Here is a 17,509-nt window from a genome sequence, read left to right on the forward strand (position 1 = left end):
TTAATCTCATCCCTTCTGAGCAGTTCTATCCTTAACCTTTCGAGGTTACGACGCTTACGAGACAAATACGGAGGTCATGATAATCATCAATTTGAAAGTGGCTTCCATCGAGATCATTATGCAGAAAATACTTCTTGGATGCTGACGATAATTACCCTCTCCAGTCACCTCTAGCATTCCAATTATTACGCAAAACGATCATGGGGAAAAGGTGGGAATCATGTTAAAACCAATTCGGCTGATTCAGGTTTTTCGCCAGATGTTATGAAAAATTGGTAAAAAGGATATTGTTTCTTGCCCGGAGGATAACCAATTCGGCTGATTAAGGTTTTTCGTCAGATGCAATGAAAAATTGGTAAAAAGGATATTGCCCGATCATAAGAGACTCTTTCCACTAATTCGGGTAATGTTTTATGCAGAGGGAACTTTCACAATCGGCTTTATGTTTGCATCACTTGAGAACGAATTTACCTGCTAACTCAAATTATATGAAAATATATCATCGAGGGAGAGTAAGCATAGGTAATAATAAACACAAATAGCAAGCATAAATTCAGATAACTGTTAATAAATATATATGCACCGGATTTGAAATAATTACGCCTTTAATTAGGTGGTGGGAGAAAGGGAATGCTACAATCGTATGAATTGCACTAAACTTAAGATACAGCTGTGAATCTACTAGCTTATGTTGTGCTGGTGGGTGAATAAAATTGCCACAATCGGTGGAGGCACCAAATCCTCTACGCTCATTAGCTTTTTCAATGGGAAATGATTCTAAAGCCTTATTGGCCAAGATTAAAAATATAACAATTGTTTTCAAATGACTTCGTCATCTTTGTATATTTAAACACGGAAAATTATTATTAGTATTCTACCGATTAAGGTAGGTTTCCATGGAGTACTAAAGAAGTGATTTGTGAGCCTCCCTTTCCTTCCAGCGCTACCTTCTTCAATTCACTGTAAGGCCTACTCCCTTTCAATCTATCTAAAATTCCTATCCTTTTCCTTCCCCTCCCTCGTTTCCCTAACATTCTACCCTCTAACACCATTTTCAACATTCCCTCCTCGCTAAGCACTAACTCCATCCATACCTTCTGTCTCCTCCGTATCTCATCTAAAAGCTGTCTCTCCTCGCCAACCATATCCAGCACTTCGTCATTCCTTTTCCTCTCCGTCCATTTCACCCTCTCCATTCTTCTCCACACCCACATCTCGAATGCCACCAATCTTCTCTCGTCTTCTTTCCTCAGTGTCCACGTTTCCGCACCGTAGAGAGCTACACTCCAGATCAAACTCTTCACTAACCTTTTCTTTAAACTCTTACATAACGATCCTCTCAGAAGCTCCTTCCTGTTCATGAATGCCTCCTTCGCTAGTGCGATTCTCTTCCTTATGTCCTTACTACTGTATCCGTTTTCCTCTAACGTACTGCCTAAATAGTTGAATTGCTCAACCTGCTCAATTTTTTCACCACCCACCTTTATCTTAAGTCTCAGATTCCTCGCTCGTGATACTTTACAAAACCAAATTAACTTAGTTTTCTTATGATTAATCCTCATCCCATACTCCTCGCAACGCTCGTATAACGCATCCACTAGAGCCTGAAGCCCCCTCGCTGACTGGCTAATCAACGCCTGATCATCCGCGAATCTCACTGATTTGAACATCATTCCTCCCACTTTTATTCCGGCTTCTAACTCATCCCACGCTTCCCTTACCATCTCTTCAGCGTACACGTTAAATAGCAGCGGCGATAAGGACAGCCTTGCCTCACACCTCGGCCAATGCTTGCCCACCCAGATTCTCCGTCCGCTACCCTCACTTGCGCAGTCTGGGCCATATAAAGATTACGAACCAGTCGTCTATCCCTCCAATCTACACCTATTCTCTTGAGAATATCCATTAACTTAACCCAGTTCACCCTATCAAACCTTTTCTCAAAATCCACGAAACACGCATATACGTCCTGGTCACATTATAGCCTCCTCTCCACGAGGGACCTCATTATTGCTATTGCATTACGAGTTGACTTCCCTTTTCTGAAACCAAACTGATCTTGGCCCAAATACTCGTTTGCCCTCGCCTCCATTCGTCTGTTCAACGGAAAATAATGAAAAATAATTCATTAGAGAAAGCATTAAATTGATGTACTGTATTTTAACTATGTTGTATTTAGCGTAAATCAAGACATTATATCCAATTGAATTGTAAGAAAGTTTTATTTAATAACCGCATTTAATAGTGTCAGGCCATAAACGGTACTAACTGAAAAAAATTGTAGGTTGGTTATTACTTGTTGGCATAACTATCTGAAACGCAAGGACGATAATCAAATTTTTGGCCTTCCAAAGATATTTTATAACCATAGTTAGCCAAATCGGTAAAGGCATTTTCGCGTTTCAGCTGATTTATGTGTACATAGATAGATAAGAAGGTGATACGAAGGTCACCGGGTATTCTAGTAGGTAATAAATATGTAAGCACTAGATTTGAAATAATTACGCCTTTAATTAGGTAAAGGGAGGAACGGAATGAAATAATCGTATGATTTGCGATTAACTCTTCATGAGGAAGGCCTGCGGAAGCGCGCGAGACTTTCATCGCGTGGGCTAACGAAAAACACGAAAAAACCATTTGCATAGGAATTACGGGATCGCATTTTAAATGCTCCGCGGTTAATTAACATCGCAAAGCGTGCGAACGTTATGCAAGGCCAGAAGTGAGATTTAAATTGCCCCAGCAGACCAACGGAGTTCATTTATTTATTTTTTCCAAAAGTTTTGATTTAAATTCTCACTGAGAGCATACACGAAACTGTGTTTCGATGGCCAGTTACGATTATAAAACAATATTTACCCAAGTTTGCTTTTCTTCAACACGTGTGTCTAATTAATTAGCCAAATAAAAAAAACGTTTCCATGTGAAAAATAGGCTTAATATTTTTGAGTGAGCTTGATTGGTAATTAAGTCAGTGTGAATTAAAATTTCATCCGTCGAGAAAATATTAATGCAAATACGAAAGGAAATAAATTAAATATTAATTTTTCTTTAGCGGCAAACATCATTATCCTCACATTAAATAATCATAATCCCTGTTTCTGCTCTGAATGTTCCTCACTTTGATAGAAAACCAAGATAGCAGCAATTGTTTTAGCACTTTATTCTAGGATGTGATACGTGAATTAATTTTTAAATCAGAGTATTACACTACAGCTATATTTTTTCTCCTTTGGGCGTATTTATATGCACTCAATTCCCATTTTGAGGTAACTTTCCGATATCAAAATGTACATTTTGGCAACTTATCAAGGTATCCATACGCATTTATAGAGATATTAGTTGCTGTTTTGTACACCGCTCTTTTTTCAACCTGATTTAGACTAGATCCATAGTTAAAGTTTTTCAATTTCAACTTCTGTACCTGATTGAGTAATTAAAGCCTAAATTATAATTAATCTAAAGTGTGTATGCAGGCTACTTCAGTTATAGCACTTTCCTTCAGATGGACTGAAGACGCTGGCTTGGAGAATGCAAACACCATCCGACATCGATCACATCTTCCCACTTTCAAAGCATTCTTTAATGGTGATAGGACTGGTTCCAATTTGGTCATTTTTCGCTCAAATTTTCTTCATCCAACCAGTGCCTACACTTACTGACTCATTACAGGATATATGGAGGAAGGGTGGGATATTTTCGAAGTCATGGCGAATAATGGTGGAATAGCATTCTTTCGTGATGATTTCCCCATATTCCGTAATGTGGTGCCAAATACCATCAGGCAATAGCAAAAAATTACTAGCATCTACTCTACAGAGCACTGAGTGATTGTATGAAAAGAGAATCACTCCGTCACCCATTATCTCTATCGCATTCCCACAAGTTTATCCAATAGCTCCAAAACAAGTCTAACTTATCATAAAATTATCATAATGATCTCGTAGATATCAGCAAGCTCACTTGCAGATGTACACCAGAAGATTTACGTGGGCAGCGATTCTTCCGGGTTTCCTTCCGCGTTTATCCATTTTACTGGACAATATTTCGCTAACGTACCACTTGGCTTCCTCAGGTACACTGAAGTGTCGATGCAGAAAGCAAACTGCGATGCGAATAGTATCCACTAACCGAACGAGCGACGCGACGGTTGATCACCGGAGTTCTCCCGAACGTGGAGCGACCTCTGTGTGTGCACACCTCGACCGCGGCGCTCCACTTTCGATATCCGGAACCTGTCGGAAGTTTCACTCCGCGTTGAACAAACGGTTAGGAGGCCAACGGTTAGCAGCGACCGTGGCATATTCAAGGAAGCCGGAAAGGTTACGTGCGGGGGGTTGTTTGACTGGAGAGGGATGAGAATGGGAAGAGGGTGGAGGGGGTGATGTAGGCGGAAACGCCACGGTCCCTGGCCGGGCGAATGTGATTTGCGAGCGCCGCGCGGTGTCACCTCCACACACTAGCCGACACGTGACAGCTCGGTTACCCCAACACCGTTCTCCCCCTCACCGTTTCAACCCCCCGTGGCCCTATCTAGATGAAGCCCCCGATGTTTGGCACAACTCTGAAACATGCCTTTGAAGTGGCCACGTGACCTCATTGAATGAGTGTCAGTTGTATGCGAATATCACATTACGATATGTCTACTTTCTTTTCATTCTCAGATCAAATCCACGAGTGGATTCGGAAGACGACGAAAAAGGAGCGAAGGGTGAGGATTAGGTGAACTTCCAAGCTACACACGTCGTATGGACAGGAAATTAGATTCGGCATCGTAAACAAAAATTAATTTCATTTAAATAATGTGTTTTAGAACTAAGCCGGCCTCGGTACCGGCGGGGTGAAGTCCTCGCTTGCCAAACAACAGGTCGCGGGTTCGAGTCCCGCTTAGGTAGGTTGCCTCTGTCCAGGACAATGTTATTCGTCGAATAAACATCGACGTTAAAGCTCTATGTGTTGCTTTCGATGTTAAAGGAATAAAGAAAAAACAGGCAAGGCGCAAGGCTGAGTTGATATCCAAGCTAACCAGGTTGCCATCAGAAATGGCGAGAAGAGGTGTGGTAAAGTACCTACCACAGAAAAAAATTAATTGTAACGAAAAAATTAATTGTAGTATTACGCTCATATATTGTGACGTTGGAGGAAAAATAAAATTGTAGGCGCAGTAAAGTATCTAACAACCCAGCATGGCTCTTTACGTCCGCTGAATAATTGTTATTTAAAAATAACATTTTCTTAAAAATATCCATAATATCATTCTCACGACAATTATTAACTCGGGAAAAGCAAAAAATCTTCTCTTGGACACGATATAATATAATATAGAACTATTATATAATAAAGACTTCGGGTGATTGATGCAAATCAAAAGAATGATGTTAAGGAGCCTTTATTGAAGGCGTGTCACATTAAAGGCGTGTGAAGGCTAATATCACATTATAACATGCGATCTATACGTCCGGTTAGCCCGTAGAAGTATAATTGAGTAATGATGGAGAGTGGTTGAAAATAGAATTATTATGAACAAATGAGAAGGAGACGGGATAAATTCAACAGCCACATAATAATGAATGACAGACCGATGAGGACATCCGATGAGGATGCGTCGGAAGACTGGGTGACGGGAAAATTGCAAAAATTGATCTCGAATGCGTTAAAATTTGGGAGAAAAAGTGACCAGGAATATAAAATAGAGGTCACAAGTAAATATAAAACAATTACCAGAGAGTTGAGTGGAATGGTATATCAAACCTAATTTAAGATCGCTGACTTGATAATGAGCAGACAAACCGTGAAGTGAGCGTGGGAGAAGATAAAAGCGACACGAATGGTCGAGTGAAACCATTGATAGTACGATAATGGCATGAGACCATATTTTGTTTTTTTTTTAAACGAGGTGTTTCTCCCAATTTTCCCCAATATTTTATCTAATGTTCCCAATGTTTTTATTATTCATTATTTAAGTGATAAAATACGGTCACAGTAACAGGTGAAATCCTTATTAAATGAGTTGGACGATCACTTTCAGATGAAACTGGAGCAAACTTATCGTGTGAAGTCAAAACCCGAACATCATACACGGTGGAGAAAAAGGGTCAGGAAATTCTTAACCCTTGGTATCTGACTCTGGATAACTCATCACTTCGAATGCTTCGTCAGCCGAAGACCGTGATGTATCCAAGGCAACAGGGCGAACTCGCGGCCAATCGAAGTCCACGGGGAAAAGTTTCTGTGGTTTAAAAACGGTGCGTTTTCAACCGAAACATGTTTGGTAATTTTCGCTCCTACTGGCATCAGCTAACCACGGTTAAAATTTCGTGACACAATTTTCATCCACCCTGTGAATCCAGAATATAAAGTATGAAAACTGTTGGTATATATATGTGTGTGGATGCTTATTTCTCTGTGTTACCATGTGCTTTGTTGTTATGTTAATATTTTTAAATATAAGTTTCAGTATGTGTGTGAATCTTTAAAACGGAGAATACACATTCTTTAGAGATTGAAGCAACAAATCAATTTCCATCCGGCCAGAAAATCAACCCAGTTCAACAAAAACCTATCCATCAAATACCGCGAAATTAAGTTTAAAAAATTAGTTCCTCGGTAACCTAATTTTTTTAAGAAAGCAAGGTACAGCAAGTGTGTACCACAGAGCGGGGAGCCAGCATCGTGTGTCTGAAACAAGGCTCCGAAAGAGTGAAGGAGAAATATATGAATGAGGGGAGGGGTCCTCGCGTAGCGCTCATGAAGGGAGAAAATCAACTTTGTTGGCGTAGGTCGACTTAATCGTGCAACCGGCAACAATGGGCAGGGCAGGTGGTGGCGTGCAGGGTTGGGTCTGCCAGGATATTGCCGCTACGGGGATGGCGTCTGGCGGAAGGGGGAATGAATGCTATAGACATCGCTTTGTGAGGGGGGGTCGGAGATGGATAGATGGGGGAGCCAAGGGAAGCTCATTGGGGGAGTGACCGTTTAATAGCCAGGCGAAGGATGGCACACCAGGGGGTTGGAATATCGGATATGATTTCCGTCGGAAAAAAAGAATGACGCATAGCGGGAACATCAATGCGCGAGGGACGACAGAATAGAACACAGGATTTGGCGACCTTTGGTGACGCAAACAGTGTGAGGGGGTGAGCAAATATGAATCCTAGACGGCTTACGTAAGGTTTCTTTCAAAGCTTGCGCAGATAAAATTTAAAACGGAGGGTTTGCTCCCCGATGGAATTAAATTCTATGGTCCTTGGTTCTTCAACGACAATGGGAAGAGCATCGATACAATGAACCTACTACTTATGTCGGCTATTATGAAAATAACGCTAAAGAACGTGATTTACATAATTCTACGCTGGGTAATCATCCCACTATTCATGGACCTTCGTGACCAGCGATGAAGCAAAGCATATCCATTTCCATCCATCCTTTGGAAATGTGCAACACTATTTAGAAAAGACAAGCGAAGAGTTTGGTACCGAGTGCAGCGTTTTAAGGAGTGAAAACTTGACCACTAAAGGAAAAGGTCGATAAAAGACTGGAGGTTTTCAAAATGCGGGTGTGGAGGAGAATGAGGGAACGATGGAAAGGAGGAGGAACGACGAAGTGCAAGACAAGGTGGGTGATGAGAGTCAGCTGCTAGCTGAGATACGGAGGAGACTAAAAATATGGGTGGAGCGATTGGCTGAGATTGATGGAGATGTTAAAAACAGTGTTGGAGGGTAGAATTTTGGGTGAACGAGGAAAAGGAAGGAAGACAACAGGAATTCTGAATAGTATGAGAGGTAGGTAATAGGTCTCATTTTGAATTCACGATTGAAATCCGGATTGGAACTGCTGGAATAGTATTTAATTACTCCATTCAAATCTATCTTAATAGATATAAAATACTTAAATAATAGTAAAAATGTCTATGATGCGTTAGAAAAAGGTGCATAAAAAGTCACATCAACTAATAGAGAGATTAAATACCTGAGAGTTGTTAACTCTATTGCTCCAAAATTAATAATTTTCATGGTAGCAATATTTAAAATCTGTGTGAAAAACATTCATGTCACCGAGGAGTAGAAAAATGTTGTCTGTGGAGGGGATGTTAAAAACAGTGTCAGAGTTAAGAAAAGGAAGGGACGGAAATAAGATTATAGGATTTATCCATAGAATTAATGGGGACAGGCCTTAATGTGAATTGCAGAGAGGAGTACAATCAGAGTGTAGTGATATGTCTCATGATTCGAAAAACGCTCCTTTACCGGTAGAATACTATATAATAATTTCTTCCCAATTGATATTTTACTTATAGAAAATGGACAAATTTTTAGCAGTAATCTTTGAATTTAATACGCTTTTACATTATATAAATGTCATAATCTCCTAATTTATTTTTTTAAACTGATAATGCCTTCTCAATATCTTTATAATGGAAATCCTGAACCTCTAAGCTGTTGAAAAATGGTGTTTTCAAAAGACAAAGGCATTTTATTATGCATTTGAAATAACTTCCTACATGCTATGTAATAATTTTTGCCCAATACAATATTAGATTATGATATATGGCAAAAGTTAGCACATGTATATAACACTGTTTGACTAATGGTGAAATTAACGGAATGGCTACTGTAGCGCCGCACAGTGGGCTGAAATCGAAAAAAGCTGGACAAAACCTCGAAAATGGTTTTTTTGAGTATGGAAGTTGAAACTTTGCTCAGTTGTTGCCAACACATTAGTGCATTTTTTGACGCAAAATGTTTTTCATAGGCTAATTTTTTATATAAAATACATAGCCTCAAAGTTGAACAATTTTGGCGCAAATTGCCCGCTTTGAATTTTTTTCGAAATTCAGCATGTTTAAACTAATGTCACAACTTTAGTAGTTATTCAATAGCAACAAAAAATTATAAAATTGTTAAACGGTTTGTTATCATCGATTACCATCAACTTTCACGACTTAGTTGTTGTATTTGTGACCAATACGATACAAAATGGCGGACCCTGTTTTTCGTCGAATTTTTGTGTTTATGTAGGATTTTAAAAAAAGGATCACCGAGTTACCTCGAGATATTTACACCACATATACAACAAAGTATATAGATTATGATAATCGGAAGTACAGCTGCGACCACCTGCGACGCCGAAATTAATATCGATTTTTCGAACGTGCGGCACCGCCCGGAGCTGGCTGCTGGCCACGGGAATTGGCGTACTCGACGGATGTTGGATAGAGAATCATTTTAAGCAAATTTATTGTATAAAAGCTATGATATATTATTACAACATTTATTTTCCTTTTGTTGTAACCTGATTTCTTTACTGTCTTGTAATATTTATCGTCGATGCAGTACAAAATGGCGGACGCTAATTTCAGTAACATTTTTGCCCATCTGTGGCTGTATAAAAAGGAGGACACCGAGTTGCTCTCAGATATTTACATCGTAATTGCATCAAGCCTTTTTGAGTCTTCATCCACAGAAATAATCTGCGACCGTTCGCAACAAATTAAATAAAATTGATGTTTTTACCGTGCCGCGCAGTCCGCGGCTGCTCCCTGGGCGCATGGAATGTTGTGACGCACCGTACCTTATAAAGCGCTATGAATGCATAGCCTTTGCTGTGGATGTATTTAATGTTATTATTAACTGTATAGATTTTAGGCTTCTTTCTTAATTCTTCCATTTTTATAAAAGGTTATCAATGAATATCTAAATAACTGCTGAACTTACCCTATGTACATGTAATAGCATCACTCCGAGTCGGTTGAAGAACTGTCGCTTTTACTTCCAGGCTGCATGATTTCTGGGTTATCGTCATTTAGTAACAGTAAATTCCTCACTTCTATCGGCATTCTTCGGGATTTCTTCGTAATTGGTGGTGCGGCGTTGGATATTACTGGATCCGAGGTCAGGAGGATCCGGCGAAATAAGTCATCGGTGGTAGATATTCTTAAGTGCTTCCTGCTAAAGCTTTCTCGATATTTTCTGCTATCTTTATTGCGTGCTTCAATTGCTTCTTCAGATAACCTTCAGATAATCTGCCCTAGAGGAAGAATCATCTCTGAAGCTATACCTGCTCCGTGTATTAGGACCTTATGAACGGTCGGGGGCACCATAGAACTCATAAACAAATATTCCTCCGACCTAGGCTCTTGTTGCCAAACTTGCTTATACTGTGAATGCCCAGAACTGCCGTCGAAACCATATTTACAAATCAGAGTGCACTTCAATTCACTTCTGGCATCAGGAACAGTTGCCACGCAAGAATCCGTGAGGCAGTGTGCGAGAGGAGACTTAGTAGATTGACTTCTCACGATATTTCTATAATCTCTATGCCATCCGGGTACGTAGCATTTTTACCTCACTCTTTCATAGTTCGGGTATAATTTATGACCATGGCTTTCAGCTATTATCCGAAGACCCTTGCACTGGTTTTTTGTTAGTTGCATCGATATGATAACAGAAAGAGCCTCGTCTTCTGACATCAAGGAGGAACCTGAGATGGGTGTCTTCCATTTAGCTAGGACTCTCTTTGCTCTGGTGGGAGTGGTCGTTGTAATTTCCTTCACTAATTTGGAGGCCGCCTCATCTCCTTCCCCTCTTGATGTCATCGATGCTGCGAATGATAAAGTTGCCGCCGAGTGAGAAGATCTAAGATTTTCAGTCTTACTCCTCTTAGTTCTTTCGCTAACTTTGTCAAATTTTTTTCCGGGCGTCCACCAGATTATAATGGGATCAAAATGAGTCAAAAATCGCCCTTAAATCCATTGAGATAATGCAACAATTCAGGTCACTTATTAATCGCATATACTTACCCGAAGAATTAGAAGCTCTTGTCAATTCTAGAACGTTTTCTGGTACATAGATAGGTGCTTTCAGCCACTTAATATTTCTCCTCAAAAATCTTTCATTGTTTCTACTGAAGGCTTCCCATTTCCTTTGGTAGCGAATCAAAAAATATCGTTTAAGAGAGTCACTAAGGCCCTTCGTAGCTTCAATATTACCTTGCGCGTAAAACTCTTTCGTCAGATATTACATTAAAAATTCATATCTCTCCGCAAAGGATTTACATCCGGATTTGACAACTTTTTTATGAAGCAATAGACGAGTTACCTCGAGACCAGACATTTTTATAATTGCTCCAAATTCGTTGTTCAATTCAACACTGGTTCTATTTCAGGCGAACGAGTTACTAATAACAAGTAACGTACATGAAAATTATAGAAAGGGTCAATTCTAGAGGCGTTAATGGTAAATAAAAAAAGGAAAATTGCTTATAGCACGAGGCAATATAAAGTACCACAAATTAAAATCTCTTACCAGTTTGTGAGATTCCCCGGAGTTCTCAATATCCAAAGCGCGTGTATCTGAGTGCATCCCAAAATCACCACAGTAAAACTAACCTCTTTCACTGTATATTCAAAACTAAATTCATATATGCATTTCTTTCTGGAAACGGAATTTCCGAAAAAGGTAAAAGGAACCGCACACGAGCAACGTGGGGTCATAAAAAGACCCTTTTCGCGACTACCGCATGGGGTGGACGGGCAAATACCAACCAGCTGCGGGCTGGTCGGCTGGTTGTAAAATCTATTTTGTCTTTGAGGTTAGAAGCAGGCTAATAGAGCCGTTTTACCCATCCAAGGGGTAAAATGCACGAGCGGAATTGTCAGAGTTTCAAGTCAGCTAGTTTGCATTCGGGAATTTGGTAAATAGTCACTAGTCAGTAAAAATGGATAGAGGAGCGAATTCATTTACCTGAAGTGACAAAAAACCAACTTGAAATGAAAAAGTAGTAACTATGTTGGAATAAAACATATCCACAGCAAAGACTTCATAGCGCTTTATAAGGTACGGTGCGTCACAACATTCCATGCGCCCAGGGAGCAGCCGCGGACTGCGCGGCACGGTAAAAACATCAATTTTATTTAATTTGTTGCGAACGGTCGCAGATTATTTCTGTGGATGAAGACTCAAAAAGGCTTGATGCAATTACGATGTAAATATCTGAGAGCAACTCGGTGTCCTCCTTTTTATACAGCCACACATGGGCAAAAATGTTACTGAAATTAGCGTCCGCCATTTTGTACTGCATCGACGATAAATATTACAAGACAGTAAAGAAATCAGGTTACAACAAAAGGAAAATAAATGTTGTAATAATATATCATAGCTTTTATACAATAAATTTGCTTAAAATGATTCTCTATCCAACATCCGTCGAGTACGCCAATTCCCGTGGCCAGCAGCCAGCTCCGGGCGGTGCCGCACGTTCGAAAAATCGATATTAATTTCGGCGTCGCAGGTGGTCGCAGCTGTACTTCCGATTATCATAATCTATATACTTTGTTGTATATGTGGTGTAAATATCTCGAGGTAACTCGGTGATCCTTTTTTTAAAATCCTACATAAACACAAAAATTCGACGAAAAACAGGGTCCGCCATTTTGTATCGTATTGGTCACAAATACAACAACTAAGTCGTGAAAGTTGATGGTAATCGATGATAACAAACCGTTTAACAATTTTATAATTTTTTGTTGCTATTGAATAACTACTAAAGTTGTGACATTAGTTTAAACATGCTGAATTTCGAAAAAAATTCAAAGCGGGCAATTTGCGCCAAAATTGTTCAACTTTGAGGCTATGTATTTTATATAAAAAATTAGCCTATGAAAAACATTTTGCGTCAAAAAATGCACTAATGTGTTGGCAACAACTGAGCAAAGTTTCAACTTCCATACTCAAAAAAACCATTTTCGAGGTTTTGTCCAGCTTTTTTCGATTTCAGCCCACTGTGCGCCGGTTCGCTTGAGAAGGATATTCAAAATAACATTCGCTCACTACGAGGTCCCAAACACAACTCTTTATTCTCTCTCTTTTACAACGGGCCCAAAAGCCCTTTCCCCGTTGAGGGCTTCACGCCCCCACCTCCTGGGTTTCCCCCAAGAGTCCATGTCCTGAGCAGCCGACCGCGCGCTGCTACAGCTACCTATAAAGTTACCTCTTTTACTTTTCCAAAAAAAAACTAATACAGAGAGTGAAAAGTTTCAAGCTCAATGGTAATGTCGATTAAATGATATCAACCTACCTATTTCTCAAGGCTATTCATGCTATTTCATTTTATGTAATGTACTTTCAGGAACTTCCGCCTATGCTAATATTTGCTCTAGCTATGACTCGTACTTATAGAGTATAAATTGAGCAATTTGGCAAAAAAAGCTTTCTACTGCGTTAATAAATCATATCATAAGTTTCTTTGGACAAAATGCAGACCAATAAAGCGGTATAAATTGTATCGTAGGTTAAGTATTCATTCGAGTATACATAGCCATCTTTCAATTCCAACGCACGATAAGTCAGTAAATTTTTCAATGCCTGCCGGATAGATCATTAAATTGACACAAACGCAGAGCTATATTTACAAGGTATGCAGTAACCTTAAAGATAAAAAATGCGTAAACTATAATCAGTAAACTCTCTTCATATGTACATTCGCTCTATGAAGCGCAAAATACTTTTCAGCATCTAACGATCTAAGGGAAAAAAGTAGCTAAATATTTAAGGAGATAATAATTAAGTAATAAATTTACCATTTCATCAGAAAAATTAGTATGAGAATCTGCCGGTGATTCCCTTGTTTTCTATTGAGAAAAATGAAGGCTAATAAAACTGTAAAACACTAGCAGATAGTCACTATCCCGAACAAAAGAGCAAGCACCTACGTACTTTCACCAAGCTTACGAAAGGCTTTAAAACATTTGTAAGGTTCTCGCTGTACGGCAACGAAACTTAAGTACAGTATAATACCACTTCCGGTAGTTGGCGTCATTGATCTTTCAATCCAATACACTATAAATATTTTCTTTAATCATGCATTTGTTGATCATACGGCTGAATCACTCGTTGAAGCATCAACCAAGTAATCACAGTTCGCGATTACTTCTCCAAATGAAATTTAAGAGAAAAATTCAAATTGCATGTAATGATCACGTAACAAAAACATACAATATAACCGTCACTAAAATCCAACATATTGCATAACAATTCATTTCAAAATGAAAACAGACATCATTCTTGTGGTTACTGCTAATAACGTCCAATATTTTCTTTCCAAAGTTGCGGATATATGACAGCACATCGACACAAATGCTTTTTTAAAAAGGGTATAATGGACAATAAATTAACATCGGAGCGTGTATTAAATGCTACGTAGTGATGTATTACAAATAAGCGATTCACCACAGTGAACAGTACAGTTACGAATTTCGAAGGATCGCCGCTGATCGCGTAAAAAACTGCACGGCATTAAATCAATCTTCGGCCGGGAGAGTGGAGGCCTCGCATTACGCATCAAATATCAGACGCCATTCGAGAAGACAATGAACATAAACCCTTCACATTGACATTCCATCGCCGTTAATATTCTGGTGATGTATCATTCGAAGGTCAATCTAAATTGATTGTCTGTCCTAATATGAATTAACGTTTGTCCAAATAATGGACCTGGGAATGTTAAGCGAGGAGGGTGACAGCAAAATGGGGGTTTTTCGAGGATTCATGTTCATGCGTGGGAATTCCAAATGCGGACAAAAACCTATTGCTCACATTGCATGATTACTAAGCACATGGTTACTGAAATTCCACCACGACTAGAGTAGCTATTCGAATACTATTAGGTATTGGTTAATGGCTAATATACTTTAAACTAAAAGGGAAGAAATTTATTTCCACACTCGGAATAGGTTTAATTGATAACAAAACAATTGCCTTAACATCCCTCCATTTGTTCTTATCGTAGTAGAGGGATACCGCGTGTATTGTAAGGAAATTTACGTTGACAGAGAACATGTCAATTAACTTTTCTAATCTCTGTACTGTCTGCTATGTTGCTGAATATTACACCTCTACATAGGCAACTTAGCAGAAGACTTAATTTTTCGTTCTCAATTAAATAACTAAATGTAGCCGACAAACTTATCCCTTATCCTTCAAATATCTCTAGCATTTGTGCATAAAGTCCGTGAAGCCTGTCATAACTTCTCTCCGTTGTACACCTTTATGAATGACGAGACAAATTTTATCCCCATACAAAACATATATAACTTGATATATATTTCATGATCGCACTTAAATATCATGAGCGTAATTTAATTCATTCTATGGACACAATGAAATCACTGTAGTCACGATCAACTCCAGGATTTTGATATTTACATTCTTATTCTCTCTGTACCGCATGCATTTATCCAGTGTTCAAACGTCTCACTATTCAATTTTCCGAACACTTACGTGACATGCGAGATTGAGGAGGATGATTCAGCTTTTCCTAGAATTTTTTTATTATTTTCAAGGTAAACACGAAATAAACATTTAATATGCCTAATTTTACCAATTTTATATTGGCTGAATACTCAGTGAACTTCTATTCTGTATCTTAGCTGACATTACGTCCATAAAAAGCGCTTTAGTCGATTTGTTAATCACTCTTAAACTTATTTTTTTGATTTCCATACCAACGCAAAAACTGGTATGAGCGGTCAATATTGACTTTATATTTTATTCCCTGTGGGTAAGATGAAGGTTAGTTAAACGAAAAGATATTTTTTCTCTTTCAAATTTATCACAGCTCGAGTCATAGAATTTGAATCCTTGTAATTAGGCCATAATAATTTCTCGTAGAAAACGCATATTATATCCAAATATTTATGAACATTATGCACATTTCAATTATGTCGTCAGTAAATGCTTCATTTAGAGAATAAAAGTACTACCAATTTATAAATAGCTCAACCAGAAAAACAGGTGCACTAGGGAATGATTTTCATCGAGATTTTTCAAAATATTTCCATCAAAATGAAGACTAACCTCCCAGCGGAGAATACTTGTTACGACTATGCATGATAAAAACTATCATAAAATAAATATTTCTACCTTTTTAATATTTAAGGGTGATTGTAGAAAATCTTTAGTTATTCCTTGATCAAAGCATGGCCAGTCGAACACCCATTATCTTACTAGGGGAAAATTAATCAGCCAAAATGCTAATTACATAACCAAACTCAACTTATATATTAATGAGAAAGTGGAAATGAATTATCTAAGTAAAAATTGTATTAGTTTCTGTAGATTACACACAAATGTTTGTTGTTCCACGAATGGCTTTCACGGAAAACCGAAATAGCTCGGCCACCCGGTCGCCAAACATTCCCGCCCAATTTCGCTAATCCTTGGAAAGGACATTGCTTGATGGGTGAGTCATCCTGACGCAGTTACCGCTGCGGGTATATGATTATCGTCAACCGACGCAATCCACATAATAAGCCGAGGCTGTCTAGAATTCTAGAGTAATTGGACTGCACCGCAAATGAGCTTGCATGAAAACATCTGTTGTCCATTAACTCGATGCCCTGTTTATCCCTAAAACAGATACGTACCAATATTGTTTGGGGAAAATTTTCCGCGGCTAAAATATTTATCCTCTTTCACGCCCAATTCCCGACGGGACCGGACGAAAACTCTGCGATGACCAGATGACCACTGCCTCCCGCTATTCACCAACTAAGTGGACCCCTCCAGTTTAAACCTAGCATTGCACTTTTCCAAAAATGTTTATTGCGTTAGTCTGGAATGCTGCGCGCTATTTGTAGCTTGCGTTGTTCAGGAATGCCTGGCGATATCCCATTGCCTGGCGGAAATGATTCTACGTGTTCAACAGCGAGGCGAAATATTTCCTCGATGCTGAAACTGAAACGGAATTTCAAAACGTGAAAAAAAATATCGCTTAGTTTTTCCCTAATACAATCCATATACCTGCACAATATTTGCAAGAAAAATTTTGAGGGTAAAAACGAGAGATTTCTTGAATTCTGCAACATGAGTGGGGAAAGAAGCGGTACCAGTGTACATGTGATGATATGTGGTCGAAATGTGACAGCGAATTGGAAAAAAAGTCGATAGTCTCCGATGCCGACGGCGGGAAACGAGTGTCTGTCGAGGTCAAGGTTGATCCATAGTCAATACTGAAAAGCGATCACTGATTTTAAATGGTCAATGTGTGACGGTCAATTGTTCAGTTTGGCGACAGTAAACAACTGAAAATGCATGTTGGTCATCGCTTTAAATTGTAAATAATCATTTAATGTATACAAAGATTAATTGGTGGAAAATCTTTTTCAGCATTCACCCATCTCTACAGGTTACATATATTTCACTATATTATGACAATATTTCATTACCTTTAATCTTCGATAAATCAAAGATGGTCGATATCAAAGGCAACGCGAGTTTGAAGATAGTTACCAAAGTTTTCGAAGATAAGACGATTTTTCCAACAAGTTTTTGAGAAAAAAAAACTCAAAGAAATTACTGCAATATTCACCTTTTCATATCTAATGTTCACACCTTTGCTGTGATAACTGTTAGTGGACTCACACCAATGAATAAAACGAATTTTTTCGGTTACCTTACCATAGTAACCTAAGTCGTATAAAGTCAACTTAAAGCTCAACAGGACACGTGGAATG

Source organism: Ischnura elegans, chromosome 10 (genome assembly GCF_921293095.1).
Source record: "Ischnura elegans chromosome 10, ioIscEleg1.1, whole genome shotgun sequence".
NCBI classification, from domain to species: Eukaryota; Metazoa; Arthropoda; class Insecta; order Odonata; family Coenagrionidae; genus Ischnura; species Ischnura elegans.